Source organism: Columba livia, chromosome 1 (assembly GCF_036013475.1).
Source record: "Columba livia isolate bColLiv1 breed racing homer chromosome 1, bColLiv1.pat.W.v2, whole genome shotgun sequence".
Classification (NCBI taxonomy): domain Eukaryota; kingdom Metazoa; phylum Chordata; class Aves; order Columbiformes; family Columbidae; genus Columba; species Columba livia.
In genome coordinates, this window is record NC_088602.1 from 47,452,080 (window position 1) to 47,477,095 (window position 25,016).

At 37.7% G+C, this 25,016-nt stretch overlaps 1 long non-coding RNA gene across 1 annotated transcript; it reads left to right on the forward strand.

Moving 5' to 3' along the window:
- The first annotated feature begins 1,095 nt into the window (after positions 1-1,095).
- Positions 1,096-24,892, forward strand: LOC135579032 (uncharacterized). The gene is made up of 3 exons (XR_010471291.1): positions 1,096-1,293; positions 19,680-19,791; positions 24,827-24,892. It is a non-coding gene; the product is annotated as an uncharacterized LOC135579032 (long non-coding RNA).
- The last annotated feature ends 124 nt before the right edge of the window (positions 24,893-25,016 follow it).

Genomic DNA, 25,016 nt, shown 5'->3' on the forward strand with positions numbered 1-25,016 from the left:
AGGAAAATTAATAGAATTTATAGATACAGATGATGTAGTTACACCTATTAATGTTTACAGTCTGCTTCCCTACAGAAAGACAGTAGCCATCAACTTAGCATGAGGCCCATGTCTGGTTTGGTTTGGTTTGGTTCGGTTTGGTTTGGTTTGGTTTGGTTTGGTTTGGTTTGGTTTGGTTTGGTTTGGTTTGGTTTGGTTTGCCTTGGGTGTTGTAAACACTGCAAGAAGCTCATGATATCATGCAGTTGGTTTACTGCTAGCAAAAGTAGTAACCTAAAAGGATGTGATATGCATCCCAGTTACTTTTTATCTAAATTCATATAAAGTTTGCCTAAAGAAGTATCACATTATTGCTTGTCACATGGAAAAGAAATTGCAACTAAGGGTAAAGAAATTTATTTAGATCAAAGAATGGCACAGCCAGTCTGTACTCTGATTGCTCAAAATCTGGTATTTGTAAGAAATTTGTTTATGTTGTTCCTTATTTGATACCCTCTGGAAGTGACATGCAGGTGCCTTCCCCAATCACTTCAGCCAGAAGTGTTCATCACTTTAAGGAGATTTCAGCCTCAAGTTTGAAGATTCCACATGTTCAGGTACATCACATTAATTCTGAGGGAAAAACTGAACAAACTAGAGAATTCTGGCATCTGGAAAGGTGGTTGTTGGTCATCAGCCGCTCATTATAGCGCAACCCCCTTTCTTTTAGCACCTTGTGTTCTTTTAAAATGGTCTGGTGTCTTTTTTATTTATTTATTTTTTTTTTAAATCTCCACTGTAGTCAGGCTAGAGAGAGGTCAGATGAGTCAGACATTGGTTAAACCAACAGAACTGAGATAATTTTTGACAGTTATATAACCTCCCACCTTCATTTCAGTAGTTTGCTCATTCCTCTAGCCATACCCACCAGGACTTCCCACAAGGTCCTAAGGGAAGTTGAAAAGATAAGTATTCAGTGCATTTTAAACTATATATTAAATGCTCTCATTAACCCTGTGACGTCTGCATTCCTTGCAGTCTTTTGGTATGTTTATGTTCAGATTGCACCTGTGAGGTAGACAAATACTTTTGCAGGTGAGGAGCTGAGGCACGGTTTACACTATGGCTGGGAAGTGTGGCGGCAGCAGCAAGGACAGGCACGGGAGAGCTGGTGGTAGCCAGACTCATTCGGGCACTCGCGGAAGCGCAAACAAAGCAGCTCAGGATGCACAAATCTGCCTGGGACCCTCACCATTTAACCCACATTGAAGCCATGCCATTGGAGTGATTCCCTTCTGCAGTTCCCAATTTATAGTAAGTGGTTTGCTGAACCATATAAAACAAAGTTGTTACAATGGTGCTTTTTATTAAAATGTTTATAGGGGGCCACAGTGGCCTTTGAAAACAGTGGGGGTTGACAGTGGTCTGCTGGTGCTGCTAAAAAGTTCAGGAATGCTGAACTTTAAGGTTAGGTTGTCTGATTGCAGTGCAAATATATGCTAAGTGACTTGCCCAAGGTCATTTGTATTATGATATCTATAGTAGAGCAGGCACTGAACACTGGTTTTCCATAGCTGTGGTTAGTGCTCTAATCTCTGCTATGAAAAGAAAAAATATTTTCTAATCTGACTAAGTATGTTGAATTGTATCTTAGGCAAAGTTTAACTGGCAATACAATATACATAAGAAGGCTAATAAGCATATCAGGAATCTCCATCTTCTTCCCCATGTGAACACTTGAATTGAAATAGCAGTTCATTTAAATTTACACCTTCTGATACTTTTGGTGCAGACTCTAACCCAGGAATAGAAACGGGACACACTTGTTCTCAAGTAAGAGGAATCGCAAACAGTTTTGCACAGAAACAATGAATGATCTGACTTGAAACCACTTTTGTTTCTCTCTACAGGAGAAAGTTGCACTGGTTAACTAAAGGGACAGTTTAAACTAATCTAGTTAAACTACATTAAATGGCAGGTGGAGGTCTGTTGTGCATATTCAGACTAAACAGAGCTTACGGCAGCTTAACTGGGTCACTCTTGAAAAACTGTGCCTGACTTTGTTCTAAAGACAAAGACTGCCATTACTAGGGTGCACATTTCCATATAACCCCAATATCAGATCTGTGAGGAAGCTCTTCTCCTTCAGGTTTATTTGCTGCCATAGCTTATAAAATTGTCACTCTCTTGCTTTGTATAGACTAATAAATCATGGGGCAGGATGCCCTTCTTGGAGAGCTTAATGGCCTGTCTGTATTGCTAATATGCTAATATTGCAAAATGACTTAACTATGATTACTGTAATCAATGCTCAGTTTCTTTTCCAAAACAAGTTGACCTTACTGATTCCAGAGGACTTTCAGTATCTGAGGAATTGTAAGGTGGTGTTTCTTTGTTTGTTTGTTTTCAAATGGAGGGGAAGAAAGTCTGTCTTTAGACAGTTACATTTTCATCAGGACTTACTGAAACAGAATTTGAACATTTATAATAAATAATAATTTTGGAAATTGTAGCCAGAGAAAGCAAAACATAATAAGAGCAGAAACAACAGTGGTGCATGGAACTTCACTCAGGGATGTTAGACTCTAAAGGAACAGCCTTTTTCATACCCCAGAGGTTGCTGTGCAGTCACTAGTGGAAGCCTACACAGAGCAAATAGATGACGTATAGGACTGCAGTACCATTCTGCAAAGTATGTCATAAGCTCAGCAAGTAGGTAGACATCAGCAGTTAGGGTGCCTTTCATTTTTTTTTTCACAAAATGAATCATGGGCACAGATTCGAAGATCAAACACTTACGTGCTTAATTGTATTACAAGCCACTTACACCTGCAAAAGAAAAATGCCCCTTTTGCGAATTCACCTCTGGGGCGTGGAGTTGGGATGAGAAATGCTGTCACACAGTAGTTCGTGAAATGGAAAATGAGTGCCTACATGGCTTGCTGCACCAGGTGCTTTGTGTAGTTGTCTCGTTTACCATGCGACAAAGTACAAGGAGCTGATATACCCTGCAGCATGAAAGTGCTCCATATTAAAAAGTGCAAACAACCAAACCATTTTTAAGTATAGGCAGAACCTATAACAAGCAGTAAAACACCCAGTGCCTCTCATGGCTAATGAGTATTCCCATCTGTAATGGTCTGCCACATCCCTGGTTAATTACAAACTAAATTACTAACATCTCTAATTATTCATAATGACATTCTTTTACGTCTGTTAAATTAGTTATAAAAATGATTAGCATAAGAAATGCTCAGCTTTGAAATACTAGTCAATAAGTCAAAAAGCCTCTGTTTGCCTATTTAATCTAATGAAAGGTATTTTATCTCACATGGCATCTAAACACACAGGCAAAATTAACCTTGTGAAAGCAAATGGTTTTATCAAACAAAGCAGAGCTGGGTTGCACTGCTGTCATTTACATATACAGACTGTTTCCCCTAATAAGCATATTTTAGGATACTCTACATACTTTGAATAAGTTACATAATTTTTAGGGCCATATTAAAAAAAAAAAAAAAAGGCAGCAAAAAGCTTTGGAAAATGTATGTCATGTTTTAATGTATTAATAAAAAGATGACCCAACTGTCTCCCAGGCTTTCCAGACACTTGACTATTTGCTTAAAAGGTGTATATGAACAGGCAAGTTTTCACAGGGTGTCATTTTCCATATAATCAGGAGGGCTTTGTGCTAAATTGTATAAGAAAGCATTCAGGGTTAAAATTCAGCATGACTCTCCCCCAAACAACCCTTCCTGCACCTTCACCCCCACTCCCACTTAAACCCTTTTGGAGGTTCCTGCCCTCCCCTCCCTGTTCTCCTCTTAGAAGCAAACTCATCACCATTAGCACACAAATGCAAAATAACCAGCCTAGGCCTCTTCCCAGGAATACAAATTAGGGGCAGGTAGTTGAAGAGCTTAGAAAGCTGAAATAGCGAAGTTCACAATGAAAAGGATGAATAGATGAGAGACTGAAAGTGGGGTAAAGTGTTCAGCTTTTGTCATTTAAAGTGACGTCTTTAACTCTTTGCCTTCATGAGGCTGCTCTTCACAAAAATAATAATGAATTGCAATTAAGACCTGAAGGACAAAAGGGAATTATGTGGGAGGGAAAAAAAAAAAGAAAAGAAAGAAAAATTCTGATGACAAGAAGAAGATTTTTTTTCCCTTCTACAGCATATGAATATCTGTCAGGAAAGCAGAGAGGATGGTTTTAGAACTGTCATTGTTTAATGTGACAATGGTGCCACTGTAGATAGTGAAACCAATGATGTCATCAAAGCAGCTGGAGAAAAGTTTGAGATGGCTCATCAGATCTTCTATATTTATACCCACTCACAAAGCTCTGTAGCTACTTCGTGTTCTGGTCTACTTTTGGGGACATATTGCTGTTTCCTACTGACATAGATGATATTTTAGGTGTAAAGTGCTGCTATGTTTAAAGCTATTTGTCCTTTATTTATGCAAAGCTTTTGGGAAATTAAGTCTCATCTTCTCAGATTCAGCTGCACCTCTGGACTTGGCTGCCACCTGTTTGTCTCCTGCTAGAACAAAGTTCCATTTTATGTTCAAATCGTGGGGAGAGTTAGTGCTTTAAAAGACTTATTTAAAACGTATTATTTGTGAATATGGTATCCTGCTGTCAGTGTAAAATGGAATGGCTCTTTGATCACACTGGGGACCACCAGTTCTTTAAGCCAGTCCTCTGATCCATCTGAATGTGAGTTTGGATAGGGACCCAAATTAGATACAAAAGCTTTGGTCCATATTTTCTTTTACCTCTCATGTTATTAGAGCTCCTCGGAAAACCTGGGAAAGACCTTTGGAAGAGTTCCATAAATCTCTCTCCCATGTATATTACTGCTATGGTATTGCCAAACATGATGTGGTCATCAGTCCTCTGTATTCACTCACAGAAAGCACAAAACCACAGGTAAAACAGCACAACGGCAGCTTTATAGCAGGCCATGTAGGATGGATCCACAGACCAGGGACTGCAATATTTGGCATAGGACTACATCAGTACTTTAACGGCAATTATGCCAGTAGAATCAAGAAAAGACGTCTGTTAAACGTGGAAAAGGAAGAACCAAAATGCAAAACTAAAAGTACATAATGAACCCTCAAATATTTATGATAAAAAGATAATAATATTAGACAGCGCTGCTCTAAATGCCTAGTGAGGATTATACATCTATCTTCTGTTTTTACCTGTGGTATTCTTTTTTATTACTGAAGAAATTAATGTTTTTTCATACACTGCAATGGCCATTTTTACTTTGCTACATTACTGAATTTAATAACAAATATACTTCAGGAAAATTTTGCTAAGAGACACATTCATGGAACACTTAGGACTTCAAAGTATGGAATCTTATGCAAAGTTTACCAGGACCTTTAATTTTATGAAAGAAAATTGAAAATTTCACAGGCTCCCTTGTAGTTTCTGTGCCAATAGCCAGTATTTCTTGCTCACACTTTGGAAATATCAAGATGCAATTTAATCTTAAAAGAAAAAGAAACATATTAAAATAGGAGAATAATGAACAAAATAAAAGGTGACTGCACACTACTAAATTAGCTTTTCAAAAAGAGTTTACGTCAATTCCAGCTATTGCACTTGCATGACAGTTTATGGGTGTGGGAGGAAAAAAATCTCATTTTATTTGCATTGTTTTACCTGTTCTCTTTGTTGAGGATTTTTTAGTTCCATGATGATGCTTGACATTCCATATTCATTGTTTACTGTGACATAAAAAAAAAAAAAAAATCAGCTATTTAGCAGCTTTAGGGTATATCTACAGGGACAGGTACAGACAGATGCGAGCTTGTTTGTCTGTTCTTCAAAATGGCCAGACATGAGCCAGCTCTGATCCAAAGTCATTTATAAGACACATTCACTTGGCACTTGTGTTTTGAGGTAACAAGCAGGGTTGAGCAACCTGAGAGCAATTACCTGACTTAGGACAGGAGCTGGCTCTGTCTGACCAGGTCAGGGCATAGCCAGAGGATCCTGGGTCTTCTTGTGCTTTCCCAAGTAGTCAGGCTGCAAAAACCTTCCAGAACAAATAGAGGCACAACAGCTGAAAACAGCCCTTTCAACAGCCTTAGAATGTAAAGGATAAAATCTTAAGACCTATTTTGTTTATGGTAACATGAATTTGGATGCTTTTCAACAATCACACTTCAGTAAAAAATGAGTTAAAGCTTTATCCTTTATTTCCATCTTAGAGATGATATATCTATTGCATGATTTTTTTTATTAATTAGTCTTTAAAAACCCTCCCGACAAGATTTTTTTGTGGCTTTCTTCATTTCACCATTCCTTTGATTTCTTAAACACATTTTAGTGATTTGTCTCTTTCTTGTATTAAAAAAAAAAAATGAACTAGGGTTCTTAAATTTTGTTGTGGTTGATGGAAATATTAACATTTATTCAGAACTACTCATTTTCCTTAGCACGCCTAAATAAATGTTTCCAACACTGTGGTCTATTCCGGCATTGAAATTCCCCACCGAAGTCAATAGGAACTGAACACATGTATCAGAAGTCAAACTTTGCCTTTTTATGATTTCTAGAGCATTTTTAAAAGTCTCTGAAGGAACACCCATATAAAATACATTCTGAGGTAAGCCCTGTAAGAACAAAAGTGGGTATTATTTAACAGCCTCACCAAAGCACAGCGGATCTGGAATAAATCAGGAAGAGTTTGGAATGGATTTTATTGGAAGGGTGATGCTTCTGTTTAGCTTTCCATTTTTTACGGGAAGAATTAGAAATGTCATTTGGCAGATGTCTATAATGTTTTTGGAACTGGAAGGAAATTTGGCTTTTCCATTTGGTGTGGGTGGATGTTCCTCTAGGCCACATTTAACATGTAAAATGAGAGAGGTGGGTTTGAAACCCTTCCTAAAGGGAGACCTGTAGCTGCATGTTTTGCAGACTTACCTTAGAAAATCCTCTGCCAGCAACTTGCATACCTGATTCATATATTACCCTCAGGGAGATGGCCCTAAGCATCAGTTTCACCCTTTTTGCAGTGTAAAGATTCAAGCCAAAAAAATCCAAGTATCAGGATTCAGAGCAACAAGAAATCAATAGACCAGATAAACTGGTTTATCCTCCTTGCTTTTTGCCACTGTGCAAAGGAGTTATAAACATGGTCTAACCAGTCAGTTTCCACCATACATCTAACCTCATCTGCATTTTGCGCCCCTGCGTACATCTTGGGTTTATGTTTCACATTATATTTAATGACGGTCCTATCTGCCCCTTCCTGAGCAGGATGTAATTCTGATATTTATGGATTTGGGGTGACTGTTGCTGTAACACTGAAAATAATAACTGACAAAGAAAAAGGGAAAACTCATACATTGTGAGAGAGCACAAGAAGCTTCAAACAGTACTAGATGAAAAACAAAACTGCAAAGATGTAAAATGGAATAAGATACAGAGAGACTTGAATATTTCACCAAATATTGTCTAAAAATCTGAATCTATCATGCCCCAATATTGAGGTAGGTCTCCCTTTCCATGAGAAAAAACTCTAAAAGCATAACTCTGGTGCTACTCATTCATTTGCCTTACGACAAAAAGATGACACTGCCGTGATTCTTGTATCCTGCATCATTCTTTAAAATTCTTGCAGGAATTTGAACTGCAAAAAGACAAGGAAACCAGTCAGATAATATATATATTTCTTTTTTTTTTTTGCAAATTGGCAAAAGCATTAGCAGCAACAGCAGCATAATAAATGTTCACCAAAACCAGTTTGTTGCAGAGACCCTAGAAACATACATACCCAGTTAGATGAACTTGCTTTATGCTGCACCTGAGCTAATAATCCCTGCTGAGAGATTCATAGTACAGATTAAGTGCTGCAACACAATCAAGGAATTATAGATCAAAGTATAGATGAGTCAGCGTACCTTCAATCCTCATAAAGATACTGAAATACATCTAGAATAATAAATTTGAAAGTGTATAAGGTTAAATTAATCTTACCTTCTTTGGCCAGCTAAAAACTAGATTTATAGACTAGCGGTGCAATTTCTTGCTGTAGTATACTGCGGACAATAATTTTAGCATGGCTTAGAGAGCAGGCTTTAGAAATTAACAGAAAGGTTATTAAAGGCCATTAAAACACTAGGTAGGGTGCAGGAAGTTTCTGTGTGGAAAGCTGCTCAATTATGGGAGAGTGTTCCCAGGGTAGGATTTGTACCAACTAGCATGTTTTTATATATCACCCCCTTCTGTAAGGAATAGGATAAAGGGTGACATGGATCTTCTGTCTGACCAAAGGTGACTGGTCTTACATTTTTGCGGTGAGACGAGGTCATGGTATTCCACTATGGTCAATGCAGACATAAGCACTTCCACAGGATGTTCTAGATGTAATCACCATGAAATGTATGCGCAACTGATTGAAAGATATTTTTTTTCTTTTTTCCAAGAATCAGAAGCCTGTGGAGGGAGGCAGTAACAATCTTCCTGTATATAGTAGGTAAAATATTGGAACAGACACTCAGCAGGAAATCCTTCATTAAGATTGTTTAGGAACAGATTAGGCAAATATCTGCAAGGAATGGTTGCAGTACATTTAGTCCTTCTTACTGTAGATGATTGCACTAAATGATCTTAAGTAATTCTGTACAGTCCTGCCTTTTTCTACATGCCTGGAAAATTTTCACTGACACTGTTATTGGACAGTGTATTTTATAAGCCATGAAACAACTTTCTACTGAACCTCTGTGCTATGCTCCATGAAAGCTGTGCTAGGGGAATTATTTTTGGCAATAACAGGACTGTTCAGCCCCAGAGATACAACAGTGAGGAGAAATGGGATGTGTAGTTTTCATGTATATTTAGTATATGACACTAAATATAATTAATAAAAGACCATGGAAAGCTGTCATAATTATCAGAACCATAAGCTGGTTAAACTTGTAACAGTTTAAAAAATGGGAGTGCTATTAAATTGAGTAAAATAAGGAATGCACTTTCTATTTCTGAATTAGTATGCCACATAGTCACTTGAAATGATTATGTAGTGGTTAACCAAGTAAGAACAGGATACAGTAATTCAGCAAGGAGGGGTAGGATTCTATTCAAGATTCTGACATTTAAATTCAGGAAGCAAAAAATGTAGGTGTCTAAGCAAAGTCAGTGGAGACCAAGTCAATCCGGTCAAAGGAGTTTAGAGTGCTATTCATTTAGTCAAACTCAGAGATTTGCTTTAGGATGATTTGAGAGGGACACTGAATCTCCTGACTCTGTTGATCCTCCGACTGCCCAGCTCTGTGTCTACAGGTGTTTAGTGCAGCACCTGGAGTCCACCTGCCACTCATGCTGATCACGCCAGACTCATGCAAATATCACAGATACACTTGGACAACCCAAATGGCACAAAGCATTCAAGTGTGAACAACTGACTAGAACTCTCATTGACTGAAATAGAAGCTTAGACAACTCTTTCATGTATAGATATCCACATTTAAAACAGAAGCTTGCCCTGAATTAATTATTTCTAAATTAATACAGAATTTAAGAAAAGCCATCGTTCCATTTTTGTTAAAAAAAGATATGAATTTTAAAATGTTACTTAGATTTGGTTGTGAAATTATATAATATATCAAATAGATAAAAGGCCTAAATAAAAGGCAGGGCTTACTTATACAAATAATATACAGGTTAAGAGTTAGTAAAATAGCTTAAATACGACACCTTGTGTATCTGAATGTGGAGAAAAATTCTTAATGTAAAAAAAAGTACAGTATCAGATTAATTTTTTAATCATTTTTAAATTAAGTGTAGATGTCTCCATCTGGGCTAGTCACTTACACTTGCTTCTTAATCAATTCAGTTCATACTAGTGCAGACGAATAAAAACTAGATTAAATAGGCCATACAGCTTGTACTCTACAGGTGCACCTACACTAGTTATTCTGTGCACTGGAAGGGTATTTTCTTAATGCAAATTTGTCTTTAATCTATATTTAGAGTCTTCTGATTTACACAGCTGGTGCGCTTGAAGCACTTTTGCTCCGAATGGAGCCAAGGGGGACATTGTACCATGAGGTGCCATTTGCAGTGTCCCACTAGCAAAATGGATGCAGAGTCACTCAGCAATTACTCTTCTACATAGGACAGGGATGCGCTGTGAATCAGCAACGGGCATCAACGTCATTGCCAGTGAAGAAGCAATGTGAATACACAGAATTGTAACAGATCCCAACAAACCCAGCCCCATCCTCCACTCTTTGCTCTGTAACAGCTGGCCACACAGACACAGCCAAAGAATATTCATCTACATACACTAAAATGCATGGGAGCCCAAGAGTGGTGAGTATAGAAATAGATGCATAAGCTGTGGACATCTGAATTGAGATGATCTTCATTCATCCAGGGCTCCATTGTGCCCAGACTTCTTTAAAACTACTTTTAATGAAGAGAAAGCAAAGTAGAGCAAGGCAATGGAAAGGAGAGGATATCCACATTTTACATTTACAATTCCTTTATCAAGTATCTAATATTTCAAAAAGGTCTCACTTCAGAAAAAAAAAAAAAAAATCATCTGAAATGTAGTGTGATTTTCTAATTGAGGTTTTGGAGGAAAAAAATTGGTCTATAATAATTCTATTTTTTGTCAGTTCAGCCAATGATCTAATAACTCTGAGGACTATGAATTTACTCACTAAAATACTATTGCTGAAGATGAAGAGTGGGATTAGAGCCAGTCTTACAGATAGAAAGGCACTAGGTGATCAAATCAAAGCCCATCCTGGGTCTCAGTGTTCCCTTTACACACACGTGATTCTGACCTGAACAAAACCTGACCTTGGGAAACCCTAATTTTCTCTCCTGCTATGTCTGCACATTAACTTTGCCTCACATCACATCACCACTTTTCTGCCCAGGGAAGCTAATGTGCAGAAGTTTAGCCTTTAAAGCACTAGGACTGTGCTGAAATATTTTCCAACATTTTACTTATAAACTTCAACAATATCACCCCACTAAACAGGTTTTCATATTTAAACTGTGACCAATGGGATGTGTTTTTCTCCATTCAGCAAAGCTGCAAAGAAGGACTTTTCTGTTCGTTAAATATTGATGTATCAGAGTTTAATATCTTTTCTGGATGTCCCAGAGCTGATGCTTACTGTCACCTAGCCAACTTGCTAACCTTGCAGAATCATCCACAAGCTATAGCTAAATAGCTGTGTTCACGTTGTTAGGCTTTCTGAGGAACACTGGTTGCAGTGTCTTATTGACTTAACCGTTTGAAAGACTGAATTTTAGTGAAAAATCTTCCCTTACACCACTGTAGAGAATTACTTTATCAACATATTTAGCAGAAGAATTTTCATCTTTGCCCAATGTCTGCTAGGTCCATTCACAATGGAAAAAAAAAAAATAATCATAGATCCAGCCCAACTCCATGAGTACTTTTTCATTATTTCTACACAAGTTTTCCAGTAGAATCCAGATGAAGATAATGGACAAGGACGGCCAGCTATCTGAGCCTGGATAGGCTGTAGTAAACTGCAGCTGAGTGACACACAGGCAGTCCCTGTAATTCCCCTACACCTACTTGAGGTAAACCCAGCACAGTTCAGACTTGGTATGAATTTCTGTGTCTCCAAAATGACTCAAGAACATAGGGACGTCCCATGGCCTCGGAAAAGTAGTGCATACAGCCCAGGATGCAGTTTCTGATGGTGACAACAGAGATGCTATTTAGGGAAAACATGCAGACATGGCCACTGTCTGCAGTCCATTCCTTTCCTCCCCCTCCCACAGGTACCACTTTTCTACTGGGATATTAGACAGAACACTGCCCCCTCCCCAGCCATTTGTTTTAATCTCTGTTCAAGGATCTCTTGTCTATAAAGCAGACATTTCACAGATACACACAATGTGCATGTCTCACTTTTTAACACCAAGTTTACAAAAACGAAAGAGGTTAAGCCAGTCCAGAAGCAGGCTGCAGTTGGGCTCTTGAAACTGGTTATCATTACGGGTGTTGATGGGGTTGTGTCTGGTTGTGAAGGTCATTTGTCCCTGGGTATTGCCTTATGCATCTTCTCAACCAACTCCTGCTTATGGGTGCATCTCAGCTTGGCTGTCACTTCTTGAAAGTCTCCTAAGAGGTTCTTAAACCTATCAGCAGGTTCTTCCCTTACTAGATGTTGTAGAATCATAGAATAGAATCGTAGAATCATTTCAGCTGGAAGAGACTCTCAGGATCATTGAGTCCAACCACAATTTAACCTAACTCTAGCACAAAACCATGACCCTAAGAACCTCATCTAAACACATTTTAAACACCTCCAGGGGTGGTGACTCCACCACTTCCCTGGGAATGCTGTTCCAATGCCTGACAACACTTTCCGTGGACACATTTTTCCTAATATCCAATCTAAACATTCCCTGGCGCAACTTGAGGTCATTTCCTCTTGTCCTATCACTTGCTACTTGGGAGAAGAGAACAACACCATCCATGCTACAACCTCCTTTTAGGTAGTTGCAGACAACAATAAGGTCTCCCCTCAGCCTCCTTTTCCCCAGGCTAAACAGTCTCAGTTCCCTCAACTGCTCCTCATAAGACTTGTGCTCCAGGCCCCTCGCCAGCTTCATCACCCCCTCTCCACACTCCTTCTCTTCCTCTGTACTTCCATTTCTAGTCTTTGGATAGCAGGAAAATAGACAATACCTGTCTATTGTAGTCCTTACAAATGTATAATCCCTAAAAAAACCTGTTACAGTCTCTGTAAATTGGGGGAAGTTGAATCTGGGGCTTAATCATGGTCAAGATTCCCTTCTGTGCAGGACAATGAAGATCTGAAAGCAGAGATGGCTCTTTCACAATCACACTAAAAAGTATGAATCAAAAAAGTGCAATTACCAAAAATATTTACAGTCCTGTGATAAGGTTACATTACTTACCAACAGGATGTTCATGCATCACGTTCTCTAGTGAGGTGCAGTGAGTTGTGCTACTGCACCTTCTTCCTTTCTGCAGCCAGATGGGGGGTTCTCCTGAAATGCTTTCCCTGTCCCTTCTTTTTTCTAGGTCAAAAATCAAACAGAAGCTACTTGGGCAATGAAGTGGTGAGTACCTGGAAAAAGCCCTTGTAGCTGCTCAGGAGGAGAAGAAAAGTTTGGATTTATAAAAGCAAGGTCTCTTGCTTTATAAGGCATGGATGTGAAATGCAAGATGGTTAGTAACATCTTCAGAGGTGTTAACCAGAAGTTCAGGTCTTATCTATTCTAAGAAAATTATTTGGGGAATTGTACTTATTTGCTTGTTTTTAAAATAAACATTTTCTACTTATCAGATAATAAAATCACAGTTCTAAGAGCACGACTGTAGCTTATAACATGTATTGGTAGAGATGGTAAACATTTTCTTGGTAGCACAAATGACCAAACCACATGTGCTGAAATTCCAGCAGCTTTGACCACATTAACATTTTACGTTATGCTAACGATCATGTGTGAGCAAGCAGTAAAAAACATACACTTTTTTTTTTTTTTCCATATTAGTGAGGGCACAAAGACAACAGCCTTCTTCACCTAAGATAAATTAATTAAGCTAACAGGATTAAACCACCTATGTCTTCTTTGTTTTGGCTCATTAAGAAAGGGGACAAAATATGAACTTCTGAGGCATCATAAATATGAAGGAGGAACTCACTTTCCTCGATCAAAGAAATCCACAAATTATTTTTAAAACTTTTTAAAGCTGTGGAAATGTGGCGACAACCTAAAGCAGGGAAGGTCAGTAGCCTCTCTGACTGGAATGGTAAAAGCTCGGTGGTGAACAGTGACCAAAGCCCATCAATTATCTGGAAGACTTAATATTCTGTGGAAACCAGGCTCTCAGTCAAAGCTTAGGAGCCAGTCCTTGTCCTTAAAATGAACTGAGCTATGGGTATGAGCTAGAAACTCTGCTGTTTTCAAACTGCCTTATATTCTTATTTTCCATCTGATCTCCTTGCTTTTAACTGTGTTATAGATTAGGCTTGGCTGCAAAATTATAAACCAAATGTAAGTATAAAAGCACCTGGATATTAAGTACTGTTGTTTTATCTTATCTGTAATGCAATTCAATGTTTTATGGAAAAAAAAAAAAAGAAGTTTGTGTATAGGTCAATGGCATTATATGGGCCTCAGATTCTTATTCTTTCACAAAATAGTCTGTGATGGGTGTGTTGGTCCATCCTTCCTCACACTGAATAACAGCTTTCATAACTCCACCTTACTTAACTGAGGAGACTAGCCAAGAGGTTCTGTATAGCATGAGACTCATAAAGTGCCTCTCAGTAATTATCTACAGAATTCAAGTGCTCAAGGCCTGTAGATGGCTTTCTACCATGATTAATCCATTGACACTTACTAAGCAGAGCTGACACTTTGAGCAGAGCTGACACTTTGCTAAATTACAGACCTTTCTACCTCTGAATCCCAAACAGACCAACCCAATAAAGAAACAAAAAACACATCACGTCAAAATGCAGGCTTCCGTAACAGCAAGGCAGTTGTAATGCTTCTGTGGTTGTAAAGTCACAGCTTTCCAGAGGTTCTGGTTCTCTCATGTGTCACAGCTACATGAACCTGCCCACAAACCTCCTTCCTGACTGCTCAAGGGTCCAGATTTTTCCATCATTTTTTTATTCTTTTTTCATCTTGGATTTGTCAACATCACATCACACCATCCTCATCTAGGAGTTAGAGGAGCTCCCTTTTGTTTGATGTGAGCTGAACGCCTGGGGGCACCGAAGGGGTTAAGTGGAGGAAATTCTTGTCAACTTCAATAGAGAATCAGGCATTTTAAAGGATTTTCTGTAAGACAAACTCAGTATGTCTGACATCAGAGCCACAGCACATCACAGCAAAAGAGTAAAATTTTTACTTAAAGGGTTTTTTATATTTTTGGAGTGGAAAATATTCATATTGTGGTTTCACACTAAAAATAAATTCTTCCATTCACAGTCAGCAACAGGTAGCTGAGGTTAGATCAGACCACTAGCTTACTAATGACTATGAATTGCAGCATCTATAGAAATGACCAAATTTAAGGCAGCCTCTAAAACAAGCCAGATGAATCATTCTTGAAAAATATTATTCACTCTGTAATAAACAGGCTAAGCATAAATGACTGCCACACAAAGCATGCTTTAAGTATTTTTTCTTCAATGTAAAGCACTGTTGCACGTAAATTCAAATGATCAGTTCTGCTTTTTTCATAACAAGTCTGGGAACACTCAAGTGATCCTAGGATCCTAAAGATAAATGACTGAATTGAAAGCATTCCTTTTGCGCAAGCATCTTGAGCATAATAAATAATTGCTCTTAAAGTATTATAAGTAAGGAATCTGAACTGTCTCGATTTACAGTGAAAGCTATTGTTCAACAAAGACACAGTGAGAAACAAAAGCTGATAAAAAGTTTAGATTCTTATTTTACTATGTAACACATTTTTTTGGTAGTAAGTTACTGGGTCAGACACTCTGCTATTGCAAATCACCAGAACATCGATACCATTAGTGGATCCAGGCTGATTTACTCAACCTAAGAATTTAAGAACTTGGGCCACAGTTAAATTATTATTAAAAACAAACAAACAAACAAACAAACAAACAAACAAAACCACAAAAACCCCATGGTGATAACAACCACTGTCTTGCAATGCTGGAACATGATTTTCTACAAGAGTATATTTTCATATTCCATGTTGTCTCATTAAGGCAAGGGGATGATTTATGCTTGCAGGACTGACAGACCTTAAGAGACCTGAAGGAGACTGGACTGCTAGGAAAGACTAATAATAATAATAATAATAATAATAATAATGATAATAAAATCACCATCACTGCCAACAAAAAAATACCGACCTCAGCAATGAAGCAAACATCAAAACAGTAAAAACCTTTCACTTCAACATTTTTTTTTGGTCTCTGGTGTTTCCTTGTCTCAGTAAGTCTTATTGCACATCTCTGAAATGTGTACCAAGGATGGGAGTTCTTTCATTGCCATGCATGCTGTAGCCTGCCTTCACCAGGAAAATAATTAAAAAAAAAAAACAGAGATGAAAAACAATATCCTTCATGCCGTCAATGTGAGATGTCTAAATCACATGTGGACAATTCAGATTTAAGTCACTAAATTTAGAAATGAACTCTCTTTGTGCCTACGTAGTGTCCATGCTACGGTGGGACTGAATCTCTCAATAACGACAAACCAACAGTAAAACTCAACAGTCATTAATTATTTCATGTCCATAGCTGCTCATGGCCATTGCTATGACAGCCCTCATGCATTTAGACAGGATTCTTTCCCCCCCTGAAAACCAGGATATAAATTGCTTGTAACCCTATGATTTTATTTGTAGCATAGTTGCAGCCATAGGGGGAAATTGGTAAACCAATTGTACCTATGCAAAAAAAACCCAAACCAAACCAGTAATCTACTGGGTTCTTCTGCTTCTCTGCATAGATTAAAACAAGCAAACAAACAAACAAATAAAAAAGAAAACAAACAAACGAACAAAAATACTAATAATAAAAAACAACATTTAAAAAGCTCTGATACATTTAAGGAATATTTAAAAGATTTGGCATCATCAAGATGTGCACATACTTGGTTTATGTAACCACATCATCTCTGTGCACTCATCTGCCCTTTCACCACTCACCCTCTGATGATGTCTTCTTCCAAAGCAGTTTATAAATTGCAAAGGGCTGAGAATCTGCCTTTCCGTTCATTTGTGTGAGAGCTTATATCAGTGCTGCTCGGGGACTGACAAAGCCTTTAAAAGTTGCCATATTATGTATGATTATCAATAAGAAAAACAGCATCTTCATTGCTCATTTCTCACTGGAAGTACTGCGTGGGCAAAAAGCTCTTCTGTTTACTGGACCAACACACCACACTGAGGAGACTTCAGTATACAAACCACAGAGCACAGGGTAGATGCACTTCACTCTGCAGATGCACACTCTCAGGGGGAAAGGAGTGTCTGTTCTGGTTTCATTTGGAAACCAGGGGAGAATGTTCCCGGAAAAGCTGATACGCTGAAAGAAGAGTGTTAGTAACAGTGAAACATTGTAATAGGAAGTAGTCTCCTTCCACACGTCATTTCCCCTAAAGAAGATGTAATTGTGAAATGCACATACATAAGGGAGATACAATGTGCAATACAGAAATGTAACTATAAAAACATTTTGCCCATCTGAATGGGCAACTTACGTCAAAGCAATGCTAGTGTGCATAGACATTTCTGCCTGAGAATAGTTCACTGTAGTTTACTGTAAGCATCCTTTCATTTAACCGCAAGTACTCCTTATAGCTGATTTAGTAATACTGCAACAAAATATTGTCCAGATACTTCTAGTATGAATAAGCCTATGCTGATTAACCAGATTGTCAGCTAAACCAAATTAATACCCTCTCTAGACCTTTTTGCAACAGCTGAGCTAAATTGAATTCAGTCAAACTGTTGCAGTTTCAGTATACAAAAAGGTTTGATAACAGTAAGCTGAAATAAAGGCAGAAGAGTATTGACACAAGTCTGTCAGTAAAAAGCCTAACAGGAATCTGCAGCACCATTAATGGGATAAACCCCCAAAACAGAATTGCTCAGCAAAATCCTAAGGATTGATGTCTGAAGGAAGCAACTGCATATATGCTAGAGCAGCGGTAAGAATAAATTCTCTTAGTTATAGAGAAAGTTAAGTCAGATTAGAATGAAGGTTAAAAATCCTAAAGTAAGACAGCTATTCCTTGATCCAAAAGTGTGTCTCATGTAATTATAAACTTCTTTTTTTTCAGTTTCCCTAGGCAGCTGGGATTTTCCCAGGATACCCATTCAAGTGTATGCTCAATCAGGACATATTCAAGAATTCACCTCTTGTCTATACAAAATTTCAAGAAGGTCAAGGAGAATTTTGTCATTACCTCCAGTGAGGCCAGGCATTTCACCCACCAATCTTGCAGCTGAAGTGAGCTCTTTGGATAAAATCTATGTGGAATGTAAACAACACAAATCTTGGCCATAATTAATAAACCGAACAGGACATCTCTCCATCTAATATTTAATTTAGCTTAATCTATCAACTTAAAAAAAAAAAAAGGAAAAAAAATTGTTTATATTGTTGCATTTTGCTAAAGCAGAGATTTTAAAGAGTGGATTGTGATGGTCTTTTTCTCTTCAGCCACATCCCTCAGACTGTGTGCATATAGAAATACATTTTGCATACACTTAAGATACTTTAGTGAGATCCATTCTCCCAGATGCCAAGTTCAAGGACAATACTTCACACACCAGTTTTTCTCTATGAAAGCCTGCAAAATCGTTCAGCAATTGCAAGGTTCCATAAACCACCCACTCTGCAACCTGGGGGCTAAGGGAGCAAGGGGCTGAAAGGAAAAAAGAGAGAACACTTTCCGTATCTTGTGGAAAGATGTGGTTATGGTGATTATCATGGGAGAAACTATTTTTGTGACTGTTACTTTTGAGATGTATGTAACTTCCGGAAGTAAGATATACCATCTTAATTCATTCTTAAAAATTAAGTGGTGTGACATATGAAAGCTTGCACATTAATGAAAGATAAATATACGGAAAATTCTGGTTTTATGACCTATCAGCAGATACTTAAGGAATAATTTTGCTGAAAGAAAAACACCATTCCTCAAATCAAACAAACAAAAAAAAAACCTACAGGTTCAGGTTTGATACAACATGTCGATAACAGAGTTTAGGTAGCTACTCTGCACTGAAGCAAGAGCCCCTATCACCTAAGCTTTGCAAAATTCTAACAAGCTATGTTGCCAACTCCCTGACTCCTTTGACAAACACTGAAATATGTCGCTTCTGTGCAATTAAGTTACTATTTCAGGATAAGATTGTGTCATCATCCCTCATGAGGATGTCTGTGGGCAAATTCCCATTGACATGAGATTTGTGGGAAGGATCTCCTTCCTCTTGGACTGCAAATAAATCAAATGTGTCCAAGGATGTTCCTGGACACCACATTCCAGCTGGCCCTGAAAGGACAGTGTCCACGCTGGGCAACTACTTTAACCTCTCAAAGAGGGGAGCTGCTGGCAAGCTGACTTTTGGGAATGGCCCTGGAACATTTAAGCTCCTGAACCGTGCTGGGGAATAGCTTGGGCGAGAGAGCACTTTTTGGCACTTGCTTAACTCACACCAGGGAAAGTCTTAACGCTTCACTAGCGTGGGCAATTGCAATCCATTGTCCAGGAACATTTCCACCTACTGTCTGATTTACTAGTACAGAGGTGACCAGGGACACTGTCGCACACTTTCAGACTTTGTACTGTGATTGTATGGTATTGCAGGAGAGAACAGTTCAGGCACAGCCCTGATGGGAAGTTCACTTTTTATACCATTACTCTCCCGCCCATACATTTTTCAGAATAACTTACACAGTTTTTTTCTTCCACTTGATACGAAGGGGTCTGAGGAATGCCTTCCTCCCCAAAACCAGTATTTAGAATAGTAGGCAGTGTGTGGTTAGATAGCCTTCACATGTAGCTGCAGTATTATGGGATCCCCCTGCACTGGTTTTAAAGTATGAACACAGTGTTTCTCCAACAACAACAAAGTCACTGAGCTATTAAATATATATATATATACACATTATAAACAACTGTATAATCTCTATCTGCAGAGCAGCAGAAGACAGTGAACCTACTGCTAAAAGGTACATTGCATTCAACGAGGTCTGCAAGAAAGCGTTCACACTCCTGCTTTTCTCTACTATTCAGTGCAGCTGCAGCTGGGTAAGTTCACAAAGTGCATCGTTGGTCCCTTAACTGCTCACTTATATACATCATAGTGCCAAATACATCAGGAAAAAAATAAAATCAGAAAACTAACACTACAGTAAATTATCATTCTGTCTACAATAATTAAACAAAATGACCCAAAGCAAACAAAACAATATGAAATTTTTCTTCTTTTTGCAATAGTTTATGCGAGAGAACTGAGATGGAAAAATAACTTGGTTCACTTTGTGTATTTGCAAGTGTTTGTGGTACACCAACTTTTACACGTGTCTTATATGGTAACAAGAAATAACATCAATGCCTCCAAAAAAATCAATAACTGATAAAACCTGCATTACAGCGGAAGCTGACAAAGATCTGAATTGATTTTTAGACCTCAGGTGGAACTGTCTGTCTCTAATTAAAGTAACAGTTTTAAGTATAACCAATCAATGCATTTTACTTACAGTGCAACTAATTTTGAAACATATAATGCTATAGCTCTGGTGTTTGACTTCATTTCTGAAGAAGATGATGTTAAGTTTGGATGATCATTTAGACATTTTTCACTTCGGTGTGTTTTTTGAGACACTCTGAAAGAGCATCAATATATTCTTTTTTTAGTAATCATATTGACAACCACATGATTTATGATTGGGTCATATACACTGCTTCTTGATGAAAATAAAATTAAGGTGAAAAAATAAAATTGAAAAACCCACATTTTTTTCAAGGTGCTCTCTATGTCCATAAGGTGTTTTTTTCCTCCAGATACACCCTTATGTACGGGCTCAGACTCTGCAAGTTAAACTTGTGTCTGCGACATCTGATTTGCATCAAGTGTCTCCCCTTGTAAAAGATCTCAGGTGCACCGAGTGGTTTTGTAATTATACAGTAGGCTTTCAGGAAGGCAGAGCTACTCTGATTATACAGTTTCTTATATTTTTAAAACAGATTATCTCCCTTGGCAAGATTGTTTTCAAATGTAACTTAAACTCCAAAGTATTAAAATAGCCATAAATAATCCTATATAATAGTAGACTACATTGTCACAGCTTCTGATTATTGGTAAGTTCTACTGAAATGGGAACCAATTCATTTTAGTTTAAAACTTGGAACATTTTAGCCATAAGCTTCTCTAATGAGCAAGAAGGATTCGAGTCCGAGGAGAAAAAGAAAGTTTCCTACAGCATATATATATAGTACAATGTCTGTTGCCTTTTCCCAAGATTGAAAACACCAAACTCCCACCCTGTTCCAATTGAAATAGTTGCTACTCATGCCCAAAAATAACAAACCCTGTGATAGAGGAACAGCAGATTATGCTTTTATCATAGTAAGACTTCTGCCTCCCTCATCTGAAACACAGCGCCAATAGGTTAAGACAAGGGGGAACTCTTTAAAGACACATACAGAGTTCTCGAGTAATAAAAATCACACTAAAGACATGAAAATAAGATGTTTTCCACAACTGTGGATTTTAATGTCACATGAATAGAAAAATGCTTTATGTCTCTCTAAAATGCAGGATTTAAGTATGGCAAAGTAATAATGTTTTCCTCCTTGTCTTAAACTTTCAGAGACAGAATATTAATGAGAAAAGTATGTTTCATCCTCCTCTCTCACATTTTGTCTTAGTAAGTGACAGTAAACCCTTATGTATTATGGCTAGGAAAGGTCAAAGGGAAGGAGAGGGAGCAGAAAGAATAAATGTGGAAGGAAATAAATAAGACTATCACATAGGGGGTCTTGAAACAGACAGTATTTTTGAAAGAAAAAGTATTATTTATATGCACATAATTTCCATGCCAAATTGTCCTGATTGTGATGACAAATCAATTTTTATTTCTGAATTTCCAGTTGAAAATCAGAATGTGTAGACAGGGGGAAAAAAAAAATAGTATTTTCACTGGTAAGGATTTGTTGTGCTTTGTCACACTGTAGTCTACCTACAACCCTGATCTGCAACTGATTTATTTAAGATGAGCCAATACATTGCTGACTTTTTCAGTGAGAAATCTATCCAGTACTATTCATACAGGCACTACTCATTCAAGCGTGCTCTCATATTCAGCCAACTTCTTTCTGGGTCTCTGCTTCAGTGACTGATTGAGAAATTAGTCTGAGCAAATCAAATCACTATTACATGTTGTACCTGCACCCAACTAGGAACATCTGAGATGAGACAGACCGTTCAAATCCATCTTTCCAAACAGTTAATTCCTAAAAAAAGTTGAATGTTCTGCTGCAGTACAGAAATGCATTCTATTCTCTCCCTGCCATTTAAGAATAAGCCTTAAGATTTCACTCATCACAAAAAAATGAATTATTTTCTTTTTTTTTTTTTTGCTGAAAGAGAAAAAGGTAATACAAGTCATACTGTACATTAAAAGAAAAAAAAGGCAAATCATGCGTAGTGCATAAATGATCAATACTTTGCTACTATCAAGTCACTTCCACCTCACACATGCTAAGAGTTTTATAGGAAACTGTAAAAAAGCTATTGTGTTAATCATCGCCATCACTTAACTTTGGGGAATGTTGGCTTTACTGATTTGCAAACTTGCTTCAATATGTAAATACTCACCTGAATATGATCTCAAACCCTTTAAGAATGCATTTTATTTCCATCTAAAGTACTACACCTTTTTACTCTCCACTTGAATCCAAGTTTCTTTCTCTCTCTATTTTTTTTTCTTTTTATTATGATCACTATCTCAAAAAAGAAATTATAATCAAGCCTCAATCCATTAAAGAGCAAAATAAAAAATTTGCTTGAGGATATTAATAGAGATATTTCTAAGTTACTGTACAATCAAGTTTGATATATTTATTTGTAGCTCACATCATTTGGAAAAATGTGAGTCCAGTCCTGTAGGTCTCCAAGCAACCCTCACAGTGACATCAGAATTGATAGGTTAACAGATCAAAACACTAAAGCAACAACACAACAAATGGAGCAATAATAGGGGTTTTCCCCTCTCTCACGGTTTAATAGCTGCCTAAAATCAAATTTCTATAACATGTATATCTGGCACAACTTTCACATTTATCTTCAAAACCTGTGTATGGAAAGTTTTCTTTGCTTGTACCTCCACTTTCCTATCTCAAAGGACAAAGTAGGCACGCTTTAATAACATTATCTCAATCCACTTGAAAAGCCTTCTTAATTCTTACTACAGCAATCTAATCTGTTTGAGGCAAGATTTTGCTTTTATTTAGAATAGTAAACCTTATCTAACTAAGCGCAATATTAGGATGTTAACCAACACACACGTGCCAACTTTTAAAAGTCCCCGGTGCACATACTAACTCACACTACCTGAAGCTCTGACCCCAGCGCCACTTATCCCCATTGGTGGTGCCCAATGCCACCCCCACCAAACTTCCTCGTCCCCAAGTGTCATACGTGCAACCCATTTCACTGGCAGTGGGCATACCCAGGGTAGGGGGGGATCCACTATTTATCCTCATTAAGAACCAAGTGGAAGGTGACTACCAGTGTTTGATGTTAAGACCAAGTTCAAATTTCACTATCAACAAGAAAACAGTTTTCCTTTTCCCTTAGAACCTGTCATCTAGGTAGCCAAAGCATTTGCTTATACTTTCCTTGACTGAAACATCAATCACTGGAAAGCCAGGGCTTACCTTCAGCATTGTCAAGTTTATCAATACACTGAAAAGGCTGGATTTACTGTCCACTGAAATCAGTGGGGTTTGGGGTTTCTAAAAAAATATAGCCTAAAAGTCAAAGATTCCCCAAGTAAATGGATTATTTGATTATTCCCACGTTTGTTTTCAGTCAGCAACCCAGGACAGTTTAGGCATAAGCACCTAATCTAATTAAAGAATCATATTCACTGAATGGAAACATATGATGGTTACCAACCTCTTCAAGAACAACATTTCTAGATAAAAAATAAAAATCTCTGTTTATCAGCACCCAAGTACGATCTCACCTATATGCCCCAACACTTGGTCAAAATATACTGATGCACTTTAAATACAGACAAATTACTCATGCAATATAAGCCACCTTCCTCCTGGCAAATTCCACTCAGAAGGCTAAATACATACAGCTCCTCTTTGTATACCGAAGTATCCAACCAGCTGGTGCAGAAAGAAAACCAGCTTACATTTTTCACCTGAGAGGTAAGGTAAAAACAAACAAACAAAACCCCAAAACTAACAAACAAACAAAAAAACCAAGGCCCATGTATCACCTAGTTTCATTTTGCAAACTAGTCAGGACTTGTACTTTTTAATTTCACTTGATTGATAACCAATACACACAAACACAGAGAGTAAGATTTTTGAGTACTACAGACCTATGTAAAATAGCCCAAACACCAGATCATAGGTTAAAATTAAGGGGCAAAAAGATGTAACGTTTACTCAGTGCTCTGGTTTTCAACTTTTAGTGAGTTCCTAATTTATTGGTTATAACTTGTTTTTGTTGGAGAGGGTTCAGAAAAGGCTGTGAGATTTTTCTAAGCGTCAGCTTAAAAATACTTACAACTATTTCTTAAATGCCAGCTTAAGAAATGTATAAAAAAAATTCAACATTAAGACCTCTAAACTTGGAGAGACATGCTCAGAACAGGAAATGATAGTTTGTTAATAAAGAAAGGTAAATCATTCTCTAGGCTTCCGGTGGGAAACTTGGCAGCAAAAGGATTTTGACCTCAGTGGAAGGTAAATGCCACAAATGAAAAATCAAGCAACTTTCTTCTTACGAGTGAGGCAAATGTTTGACATAAGGCTGGACTGCACTCAGATCTATCATTCCCTGTGGCATATTCCTCTACTTTTAACAAATAACCCTGCAAGATTTTTTCACTGACCGTATTAATTTTCTCTTTTTTTTTTTCCTCTCTTCCTCTGAGTAAAGCTATGCAAGCCTAACATTTTTTGTGAATGATTACTTATTTCCTATTTGAAGCACAAAAGCTCATCACTTACAGAATAGGTCAAGCTTTCAGTGCCTATTAGTCCTAGTCTGGAATTAATTAATCCATTTCCCTACGTTCATTTTCCTTTTCTGTTGTAGGAACAGTATACGGGACATTTGTGCAAAGGAAGGAAGCAAAATTCCTGTATTATTTTCAGGTGAAGTAGTAAACAACAATAAAAATACACTTAAAAATTCTATTTTCGTCTTCTTATTAGACTCAATGTGATTATATCCCTGTGAAGTTTGCAATTAGAAGTACCAGTTATCCCAACTCAGAACAATAAAT